The sequence below is a fragment of the Aptenodytes patagonicus genome, chromosome 1 (genome assembly GCF_965638725.1).
Source record: "Aptenodytes patagonicus chromosome 1, bAptPat1.pri.cur, whole genome shotgun sequence".
In the NCBI taxonomy this organism is placed as follows: domain Eukaryota; kingdom Metazoa; phylum Chordata; class Aves; order Sphenisciformes; family Spheniscidae; genus Aptenodytes; species Aptenodytes patagonicus.
The window spans coordinates 190298824-190311459 of record NC_134949.1 but is presented as its reverse complement, the minus strand read 5'-3'; positions in this window follow the sequence as shown (position 1 = coordinate 190311459).

The following is a 12636-nucleotide window of genomic DNA, read 5'->3' as shown; positions in this document are numbered from 1 at the left end:
GGCAGGGACATCTTTCACTTCGTCATGTTGCTCAAAGCCCCGTCCAACCTGACCTTGAACACTTCCAATGATGGGGCATCCACAACTTCTCTGGGTAGCCTGTGCCAGTGTCTCACTACCCTCATAGTAAAGAATTTCTTCCTGTTATCTAATCTAAATCTACCGTCTTTCAGTTTAAAACCATTACCTCTTGTCCTATCACTACAGACCCTGGTAAAAATTGTATCAAATGATTAATTAATTTCTAATAAATGACAAAAAGTGTTTGAAACTGAACAACTAAAATTACTGTTCTGAATAATGATAGAATGTTTTATCACCTTTTATTCTTGTTCCTTTTCCCCCGATAAAGATTCTGATCTGAAATGGTTGGTATTTCAGTTTCCCAATACCCAGTAATTGTTGGTGTTCTTAATTGCTGTATGGAAAAGCTATCTTATATTTTAATCTTCATTTTGTGTCTTCAGTGCCAGTACGAACTCACTTTAGTGGTCGGATTAGATAAAAGCAATATACTACTTTATTGTATTTCCCCATAGATACTATTTAATTTATTTTGGGGCATTTTTTGGGTGCTAAAAAGACTGTGTCCCCTTTATTCTCCTCTGCAATACATTTTGGACCACACAGAGACAAAGAAGTTCAATTCCAGTGCTTCCTGTACTTATCCATTAATTTTACTCTTTGTAAGTAATAATTCCATTCTGTAACTGTTTCAATCACTGAATCCTCTGAGGCTGAGCCCTATGCATATTATACTGAACTACGATGGAATGTTTTGCCAATACATCAGGTGGGTTTCTTGGTAGTTTAAAACTTACTTTCTGTTATGGACAAAGATGTAAAACAAGTTCTAGGGCTTAAGCTAGAAGGTGTGAAATACACTGCATTTCTAAATGTTATTTTCTGACTAAAAGGAAAAGTAAATGCCTGAAAAATTAAGACTATATTTTGGCAGAAAATGAAAGAAAATACATAAAACATTGACTAAAATAACTGAAGATTCCTGAATGCAGTCCATTATGCCTCAAGTCATTCTCTGGGTGAAAAAATATGCTTCACACTCAAACCATTTATTTTTCATGTCTTGTAATAAGCAAGCTCTAAGCACAGTTCACTGTGTGATAGATTTCCTTCCACAAAGTTTAGCCTCCCTCAGTCCCAACCCGTTGACAGAGCTCCTTCGAGAAATTTATCAGCAAGGGCCAATGACAGAGAGGTCACAACTACTGATACATCTCATGCATTTTTACATAGAATAATTGCCCTCTGAAAAAGAAGACATCTGCAAACATACAGGAAACCAAGAAAATATTAATTTACCTAGAATAAAGAGAAAATGTTGACAGTCGTACAGGAGCTCTATCACTTCAATCAGAATCTAATTGTTAAATGTACAGAAAAAGAAAGTTAGAAACTAATATTTTACCAGGAGGTGATTGTATAAGATTTTGTAGAAGCATACCAACCTATCTGGTATGGGGAAAAATAAGGCTGATAGCTCCCACTGCAAATCTGCATTAATTCATAGTTCGTTTCGCTGTCCAACCAAAATTCCTTTCATTGAATACAAGAGAGAAGAATAACATAGAAAGATGTCTAATGACACATTATGGGGCTGACTCCTGGACAGTGTGACTAGTAGAGCAGTATTTTATTGCAGTTTCTGGAAAATGATCAATTAGATGGAAAGAATACCTGGAACAAAGTTATTGCAGTATCGTTCCCTATTTGGTTACTCAAGACACTGATTTAGGAATAGCTGTGTCTCTGACATTTGGTTATGAATGTCCAGGTTATTATTCATACCGCATTAACAAACTCTCTCTGAAATCCCAGCAAATGATCTTTCACATAACAAAGTATACACCTGTTTAGTGATAAACCACTGGATACTTTTTGCTGACCTTCTGCTGTTGCCTCTCAGCTCTGGTGCATGTTTTTTTCCAACATCTGAGGAGCAATATGCATTACAGCACTCTGTGTTTACTCCCATCTGTGAAGGACAGTTTGCTAGCATGGCAGTTAACTCATGTTTGTCTATTTTGATAAATAATTGAAGCTCAAGAATTACCAACTGAAATCAAGGTCATATGACCAGATGTAGCTGTTTGCTAAGTGAAAATCTACATCTGAGCTGCTTATTTCTCCCTGTCAGAATGACTAACTTGGGCCCAGATGTAGGTACTTGGACTTCTAAACTTAAATTAGAGTGAGAGTAAGATTCAGTCCTTGGTACCCAAAGAGTTATGTTATGAATATACAGAATAAACAGCACTATGAGGGGGGAAACAGTGTAAACAACTTAATCTTGGAGTCAGGAGCATGACAGAAGTCTCTGAAGTCAGGAATTTAGTGTCCTGCTTTAGTGCCCCGATCACTTATTTTAACACACTGCTTGTGTTTTGCTGTAAAGGAAATAAAAGACTGTTTTAACACAAATATATGTATTTGTGCATGTGTATGATAATATGACAGATGTGTACACACACACACACACACACACACAATATATACATAAATACTTTTTAAAGTAGAGACCTTTCTGTAGTAGCTATTTTTAGAGGAGGTAACCAAAAACTGGGATCTGGCCAAACATTTCCTGATACCATCTAAACTTAAGCCATAAGCCTTGTGCTGCAGGACTGAAGGAAAGGGGAGGAGGTAGAACTTACTGCAAGGTGACTAGGTAGCCCCTGCTTCACCGTATCTCCTTCTGATGGAGCCTTCCTCAGTTTTTAGTGGGAAGACATGAGAAGAAAGCAGGAGTATTGGGGAGGAAAGCCAGTTTCAAAAAAATTTATGTATATTGACTCATGTAATAGACAAAGACTATTGGTTCCTGGGTTATCCTAGTAACAGGTACAAAAGTAGTAGTAGTATGTCATTGTCAGATTATTTTCATTAAAAAGATAGTTTGTTATATCATTGTTATTGCTGCTGAAATCTCCTTGTTCACAGTGACTTAACTGACCTAACTATTCATAAAAGTGTCTTAAACTTAGACAACTTCTAAACATCTATCTAAGTTAGGGCAGCTGAATCCCACCTGTGGCTGGGAATCACAGCTTTCTAGACAATAGAGATAAACAGGTACTTCCAGAATGAAGCTTTTCTTGTCTATCTTATCTGAGATAACTGGGATGAGCTATCTATTTTACATTCTTGTTTATAGAAAAAGCTTAACAACTAGTTTAGGCAAGACGCTCAGCTGCTAGATGTTGCAATGATGTTATCCTTATTTTATTTTTTTATCCCTGGCTTCTATTGTTTTAGCTATTCCTACACAAAAGAAACATTATATTGTTCTTTCATTTAGACTCAGTGAAGGTAGTTCACATATCAACTGTAACTAGGTGTTTGATTGATGGCAGCCATTAATATCTTCTACCATAGAACTATACACACAGATACATGCACGTGTTATATTTAGGTTCATTAATCTAAGTGGTTCAAGGAGAGTGCTTCTTTATCAGGTTTTCATAAAACAATTAATTGATGTAAATTTACCTTCTGTTCTGCACCGTGTGTCTTTGAAGGTTCATAAGATTCAATACTAGAACTCAATAATGGAAGTTAATTTCACAATTTCATCATCTGTAACTGGGGTTGTATACTCATGAACCTAACTCTACAGTTTTCCTGTTTTTTTTAAATAACTAATGTGGAATAAATTTTACCCTTTCCAAGGAGATTATAATCAGAAAAGATTGGAAAGCTAGAAAAGTGAGTTTTAAATGTTTGTGTCCCGTCTGCTTTGTATTCTAGTCTTTATATTCAGTACATAGTGCCTGATAGTTTGTCAGGCAGTTCATACACAGCATAGGTGTATCTAGATCCACAGATGCTGCACATCTCACTTCCCTCCTTCAAGTCTATTCAAGCTTTTGACTAGTCATGGTGTTGTGTTTAATTCTTTTTTACCTTCACAGAACATTTCTTCACCTTTATATGCTCTACCAATACACCTCCCCAAAAGAGGTATAAAACAGAGAAGACACAAATATTTTGGGAAAGGCATGTTTGGCATAAGATACAGTGATTCAGTGTCTCTGAAAAGATACAGAAAATAATTTAAAATATATGACCGTAAAAAGCACAAAGGAAAACACAGAGTCTGGCAGGAAACTTATCCCAGTGCTGTTGGCATACAGATCCACAGTTAGTAAGCTAATAGGGAAAAGAGTACCAGCATCAGATACTACACAGAAGTCCTACTCTTTTATGCTGGGACAAAACATGGTATTTTATCAGTGTTTTAGACAAGTTACCATTGAATATAAAAAAAGTGCAACAATTAAATACTTGACAAAAGATTTCCATGCTGATCCCAAAATTTCTTGCAGTGCATTTTGTACATGGATTTTTCTTGTGCAAGTCTGTGAAAGATCAAGAAAGACCACTTTCATTTATTTCTGCCATGTATTTCTTCATAACAATTCCTGGCCTCCTTATACACAGCTTCAAGGCAAAGCTGATGCTATAACCATATCTTTCCTTTAAAAACTTCCATAAATGGAGGTAATAAAACAAACAAACAAACAAAAAAATGCAGAGACATTTGTTTTATAAAGCCATAACAGAAATTAGAAGGAAAGGCTCACATAGAATTATGTAGTATTTAGGGCATCAGTGAGCAATGGAAGATACAAATTAAACAACTTTTCCATTCTGTATGTTCTTTTCTGATCTGGGACTTCTATTTATGGTTCTGTTTTCTAAACGAGTTATTTATGACCATGTAATGGAATATTCTTGGGTGACGCTCTTTTTTTTTCTCGGTTTTGTTTTGTTTTGTTTTTACTAAAATACAACAGTAATTAAAAGATCTAAAGTTCACACTTCAGTGAGGGCAGAGATCAAGTTTTGAAATCTGAATTTTTTTACAAAGCACATTTTTGTCTCTTGGCCATCCAGAGGTATGACATTTATTCTAAGTAACTTACTCATTAAAACAAAGGTGAAGAGGGAAGCTGTATGTACGTTAGTTAGCTGTCCACAAAAAAACTCATATAAAAATGAGACAGTCTAATTATTATTAATGAAATGAATGAATGATTTATTCATTTGCATTATGTTATGTCTGATCAGTTATTTTAACAGTCACTGTTTGGAGGAGACTAATTCACCAATCATCATCCAACTTCACACATTTGTGACACTGACCAGAATTTCAGAGTGACTGTGACCTGGTGCTCTTGTAATTTGATACAAAGTTTGTTTCAGAGAAACCAATGACACCTTGTTCTATCATGAAGTCTCTACAAAGGAGGGCCAGTCCTGAAGTCTTAAATTAAATGAAAAAACTTGTGCAGCAATTTTCAAACTAGTTGTTATGAGAAGAACTGGCTGGTCGCAGCTTTAACCTTTCAACTCATCTACCCTGCAGGTTGCCTAGAACTGAAAACTTCAGGTAGAATTGTTTCCCGCTCAGATTTCTATCAAATTAGCAGAAGGTGATCATAGACTCATAGAATGCTTTGGGTTGGAAGGGATCTTAAAGATGACCTAGTTCCAACCCCCCTGCCATGGGCAGGGATGCCTTCCACTAGACCAGGTTGCTCAAAGCCCCATCCAGCCTGGCCTTGAACACCTCCAGAGATGGGGCATCCACAACTTCTCTGGGCAACCTGTTCCAGTGCCTCACCACCCTCATAGTGGAGCATAGTGATGTTCCCTCTCACAGCCACCTTATCTTTTGGCATCACTCCAGAAGATGTGCTTCACCAAGCCCTCCTCGAATTGAACCTCTGGATGCCTGGATGAATCCGTAGATGGCCTCCCTACAGAGAAGTCATTAAGAAAGTTGTTATCGTTCTTCCTGTTTCCTCAGGCACAACAAAGTTTACCAGGAGTTTTTAGATATTTTGGCCTTTGTCCATGACAAGGGTTTCCTTATTCAGTGTTGACTCAGTTGTGTTTGTGCCTCCCTGGAAGACTTGTAAATTATTCCATATACACTTTCTCTGTTGTTGTAAATATCTTGGAAGGCCATACCAGCTACTCAGTTTGTGCAGTCCTGTCTTTTTCAAATGTAGACCAAGTGATGTTAGCCTACACAAATGCAACTGGAGAATCATTTCCAATTGTGGTGGTATTTTCATGCATTCCCTAATGTCTCATCAAGTTCTTCTATTAATGATTGCAGAAATAATTTTTAGAAACTCAGGAACAAACTCAAGCTTGATGTCTGTAAGTATATGTGGCACATAAGGATGTGTAGACACCTGGAATGTAAGGATATCTGATTTTGAGGATATACAACTAACAGCTATTCAACACACACAAAAAAAAAAAAAAAAAGGCAAAAACAAAAGACAGGAAAAGTAATGAATTAACTACCCAGATGCATAAACCCTAATGAACAGGATATAATGAAGAAAATAACGAGGACTAGGACTTTCAGGCCACTGATCGACAGGCTACTGATGCTCAACTAGAACTTTGTAACTGATATGAGGGAGGGTAACAGGATTATCATGGATCTCATGGGAAAGAACAAACGTACAAAGGGGTATTTTATGGGACTTACGGGATTGTGTAAAACTTATGGAATGTTTTAAGGGGATTGTGGGAATATGCACAAGTTTAGATTCAACAAGGCTAAGTGCTGGGTTCTGCACTTGGGTCACAACAACCCCATGCAACGCTACAGGCTTGGGGAAGAGTGGCTGGAAAGCTGCCCAGCAGAAAAGGACCTGGGGGTGCTGGTTGACAGCTGGCTGAACATGAGCCAGCAGTGTGCCCAGGTGGCCAAGAAGGCCAATGGCATCCTGGCCTGCATCAGAAATAGTGTGTCCAGCAGGAGTAGGGAAGTGATTGTGCCCCTGTACTTGGCACTGGTGAGGCTGCACCTTGAAAACTGAAGTTTTGGGCCCCTCACTACAAGAAAGACATTCAGGTGCTGGAGCATGTCCAGAGAAGAGCAATGAAGATGGCGAGCGGTCTAGAGCACAAGTCTTATGAGGAGTGGCTGAGGGAACTGGGGTTGTTTAGCCTGGAGAAGAGGAGGCTGAGGGGAGACCTCATCGCTCTCTACAACTACCTGGAAGGAGGTTGTAGTGAGGTGGGTGTCAGTCTCTTCTCCCAAGTAACTAGCGATAGGATGAGAGGAAATGGCCTCAAGTTGTACCAGGGGAGATTTAGATTGGATATTAGGAAAAATGTCTTTACTGAAAGGGTTGTCAAGCATTGGAAGAGGCTGCCCAGGGAAGTGGTTGAGTCACCATCCTTGGAGGTATTTAAAAGATGTGTAGATGTGGTGCTGAAGGACATAGTTTAGTGGTGGACTTGGCAGTGCTAGGTTAACAGTTGGACTTGACGATCTTCAGGGTTTTTTCCAACCTAAATGATTCTATGATTCTATGATACCAAGTTATTCTGGGATGTTTAGGAAAAGGGCTAAGGTTGGGGAAAAGGAAGGATCAAAGTAAGATACCTACAAGCACAGAAAGATAAAGAGGAGGAAAAATGACTGACGCTCCTCTGGTCAAACCCTGCATCTGATCATTTATCTTACTTTTAAATCCTGTTCTTCACTATTCTCTTGCCATTTGTTAGATGTGGGTTAGAGAGTATCAAGCTGGACTAACCAATGAGTAGGAGGTCACTTGCATCTGTCCAGGACCTGAGACCCAAGCCAATGACTGGGTAAGGGTCCCACAGTCCGGACATGGATGTCAGCCTTAAAGACCATGCTAGTATTTGAGGGGGGGTTGTGAATCAAGAGAGTGAAGGTAGGTGCATGTTTCACTGGTTAGCTTCAAACCTGATGAGATACAGAGGAGGAAGAAGCCTGGGTTGTCTGTGTTCAGGTATATGTGAGCACTGCTGGTGCTCACATGGGTGCTGAAAAAGGCCATGCTGTCTGTGTTGACATGTGCAGCCAGCCATGTACCAATTGTACTTATATCTTTGGGACACATGTACCACCTTGCTACTGGCTGGACCTGGAAATGAGAAGAGCAGCAAACAAACTGAGAGGAGAAATCTCCTGGGTCTACGAGTCCTAATTCAGCCTGCCCTTAGCAAAGTCATGTCTGTTTCATTCATATGAAGGTTATCTGCAAAACATGTCACAGTGTTACTTACTCAAGGAAGGGCAATAACTTCGTTCTAAAGGTAATTGAACTTCTACTCCCTCAAGTGCTGGGGAACAGGCTAGCCAAAATAATTACTCAATCTAAGTCCCTCCTGTGAAGACAAGGATTTCCTCTATTTCTCCCATCTGGTCTATTCCATGGCAGAGTAACTCAAATGAATCCCTAGAGCAAGCTCTTTCCAACTATCGTCTTGGTGTCTCCTCAACAAAAGTAAATATTTGGTGGTATTTGAGAGTTATGGAGGAGGGCTATAAAAATACTATTTAAATATCTATTAACATAAATATTGTTTTCTCTAATATTTTAACTCAATAGTTTTACCTCTAGATCAAATTATCCAACTCACACAGTGACAAAAGCTTTCTTACAGGATTTATTGAGATTTATATCGGTATTTGATTTTTAATGAATACTGAGATTTACCAATATAGAGAAAAAATTCTTTCAGTTCTCCCGTCCCTAGGTTTTGCTGTCACTGTTCACCCTCTAAAATCTTCTGGTTTCTGCAGAATGTGTAATCACATTGTATATTCAAGAGTGTTAAATGTGAACATGCATGTACCTGCATCAACCCATATAACCCAAAAAAACTTACCTGTTTTTACATTTGACCTTAACAATATGGTCAGGTTAACAATACATTTAAGGTTAATGAACCAATTATTTTTAAACTAAGCAAGAAGCACACACACTCATTTTACTGTGCAAATAACTGTTTGCTGTCAGTGGCCTTTGTATTGCTGTTTGCACCTCTAAATCAGTCTTGAACAATTATTAATAAGATCTCAAGGAAAGTTTCCATTTATGGTTTCTAAAACTGGCTGGTACTCTAAGGAGGTGGAAAGTCTTGCTGAAGAGTATTTTTATTCATTCAATATGTGTGTCCATAACCTGATATTACAGAAGTTTCAGCAACCAAATAGTATTATATGGAAATTTCTGCAATAACCACAACTATATGTTAGTGTTTGCCTAATAGAGTATTCCTTAATCTGGGTAAATACAGAAAGGCTTAACATAATGACAGTAGCAGTGTGAGATTGACAGCTAAATTCTTGGTTTGGTGAAGATGAGAGAAGCCACAAGTAAGAGGATACAAACTGTACCACAAATTCATGTTTCAGAAATATATTATGGCTTAGTATTATAAAAAGAAATTGCCAAAAAGCCAAAACCGTATTTTTTGTTGCATTACACAGATAAGAAATTATGTTTTCTTTCATCTCAGTAAATTGTTGCATTCCTGTTATTCCTGACAGGAAGGAGACAAAGCACCCTTGGTATGGGCAAGTGAGTTCTGTAGCCATAAGTTTTTTAAGCAGCAATTAAAAAAATTTATTGTGAATAGCCAACCCCACATGTGATGTAAACATGCTGCAGAGAGAACATAGATATTTGTTCCTGTGAGCAAATCAGATAATCAGATAATGCTTCTGTAGAATTATAGCCGTGTTCGTGACAGCTGTATTCAAATATATCTGGAGACATTGCTGGATCTTATGTGTCAACATATTCCAGGCTTTTTTACAGCACAGACACAAAATGTGTCAAATGCCAATGAGAAATGGCTTCCAAGGTGGACAATGTGGTTTTGTGCAGATGCAGCATTGCTCTCCCATAGACAACAAGCCATTGTCTGAATCAGGACTTTTTCATCAAATATGTCCTAAAAAAAGTATATCAGTGGAGAGGTATCTGCAGGGATTATGCAAGGAAAAGAGTTGGAGAACATGAAATCACACATAGGGCTTGCTTTAAATTTAACAATGGACAGGCAGTCTGCATAAAATTTGTGTCTAGGCTACCACCCACAGTTCACTTGTAGCTGACCACCATCATTTGGTTGTGTCGTGGTTTAACCCCAGCTGGCAGCTAAGCACCACACAACCACTTTCTCACTCACCCCCACAGTGGAATGGGGGAGAGAATCAGAAGACTATAAGTGAGAAAACTTGTGGGTTGAGATAACGACAATTTAATAGGGAAAGCAAAAGCCGTGCACGCAAGCAAAGCAAAACAAGGAATTCATTCACTATTTCCCATCGGCAGGCAGGTGTTCAGCCATCTCCAGGAAAGCAGGGCTCCATCACGTGGAACAGTTACTTGGGAAGACAAACGCCATCACTCTGAATGTCCCCCCCTTCCTTCTTCTTCCCTCAGCTTTATATGCTGAGCATGACGTCATATGGTATGGAATATCCCTTTGGTCAGTTGGGGTCAGCTGTCCCAGCTGTGTCCCCTCCCAGCTTCTTGTGCACCCCCAGCCTACTCTCTGGTGGGGTGATGTGAGAAGCAGGAAAGGCCTTGACTCTGTGTAAGCACTGCTCAGCAGCAACTAAAACATCTCTGTGTTATCAACACTGTTTTCAGCACAAATCCAAAACATAGCCCCATACTAACTACTATGAAGAAAATTAACTCTATCCCAGCCAAAACCAGCACAGTTTGTTAGAGGCTGCCTCCTCTCAATCCCTGATTCTGAAGACACTTTAATCAAAACAAATTGGGCTACTTTAAAATGGCAAATAGCAAGTATTCTTTATTCGAGGTCATTTTGACTGATGCAAATTACAGAGTACTTGTAACAGCACTTCTGTAAGGAGACCTAATAGGGAGAATAATCTCAAGCAGAAGGAAAAGAGACAGCAGGGCTAAACTGTCGATGGTAACCTTTTCTGTTAATACAGCTGAATCACAAAGAGGCTGTTTATCCACAGGATAGAGGTACCAATGGCAAGTATGCAACACCAAAAATAGACAAGTGATACTAGCTGTGACAGGTTAGGAAATAAACATCAGCAGCAATGCAATCCAGAGATCAGCATTGATATAAAGGTGAATAATGAGACTCAAGCAGAGACAGATTCATGAAGAGTTCCAGTATTTTCATCAGAATCCATATTGCCTTGCTATGAGCAGATATTGCATTATCAGATACAGCCAGCTCAGCAAGATGTCAAGGGTGGAGAAAGTCATTGCTGCGTTTTAGTGTGGGAGTGACAGCCGTAGGTTTAACTGTACCAGATGGGCAAATCTGTGGCATCTGAATAGTTCAAGTGTAGATCCATTGCAGAAACTGTGATGTGAATGGCTGCAAGCAAGCTCTCCTGGTGGAAAGCCTTCTGGATCTGCACCAGAAGAGAGGAAATGAGCCAGCACTGGCTGTTTAAGCCAACATCAGCAGGTCTCTCAGGACTCAGCTGTCTGCTCATCCCACTCTCAGTCCACAATAAAGTGTTGCATAAATAACTGTCTAAGGAGCACAGATATCTTCTGTCTGTGGACTGCTCTTGACTCCTCTGCCATAGGATACGTGTGACTTTGGGCTATGGGAAGATTTTTCAGTATTGAGATCCTTGCAAGAAAAGATTAGTCATGCCTGAACTACATAACATACACTGCTGACCATTTAAAAAATGTAACAACATCTTTCATTGTGCTGTAATAATCAGTGTCCAACTGAAAGCAGAAATCAATGATATAGCTGTTTTTGTACTGTCAGTGGTATAAATCTTGTTTCACCCAATAAAGGTAGTAATAGACATATAAATCACTTTCACAGAAAATTCAGGTCAGATAATTTCTTAAGAACTTCCTCATTTCCTTTTTCCCTCCCTGTGGTCTCCACCCAAAAATGAAGATGACCTCAATAGTTAGCAGCCCCAGAACTTCACACTGCAGCAATGCCTCCAATTCAGTGCTGTTGAGTGAAAATGCTGTACTCCACTGCAAGTGAAGAGTCAAGATCAGACACCCAGGTTCTGTTCAGAATTTTTTTTCCCCTGCTTTTCATGGAAAATATGTTTTTTCTTCTCTTTTTAAATTTTTTGGTGCTGAATTTTTATTTTTCATGGGAAAAAAACCCACCAGTTTTACCTAAAAATATACAAAACCCTGAAACCACTGGTGAGTCACAGTTTGATAAGACACACACTTGTTGCTGTTGTTGTTATGGAAGTATTCATCAATCTAAACTCAATTCTGAGTAATAGAAAGTACCAAAAAAAATTGCAGAGTATCCTTATAACTCAGAGTGTTTAGACTCCCCAACAAGACAGGAGGCTGTGTTCATTGCGTTAATGTTTGATTCAAGGGGTTATTTGAGTGTTCTTAAATCAGCAACACCTTAAACTTCCTTGCTTTACCTGTTAGTGGTGGGGTTCACTGCACCTTAAATGTATGAAGACCAAGGTTTATGTCTACACATGCACAACTCCTTCTTTGTGTCCTCCTAATGATAAAGCATTACCATGAGTTTGTAGCCAAAAAAGGCTGCCTTTGTGTTGGTGAGGTTGAAAGCAACTGGATTATATCACCAAAATTTGTTTTTGATCTCTTCCCTGGAAACTAGGCAGAAAACGCTAAAGACAAAGCAGCTGCACAGAATGGCTAGTAATTATAGTTTGCACAAATTTTACTGTTTGGTTTCTTTATTACTGGTAGTATTTGGTTTGGCTTTTAAACTCTTCAGTGCTGTGTATCTGAATGGTTGTAAGAAAAATCTGTGAAACACAATATAATTTTAAGGTACCTG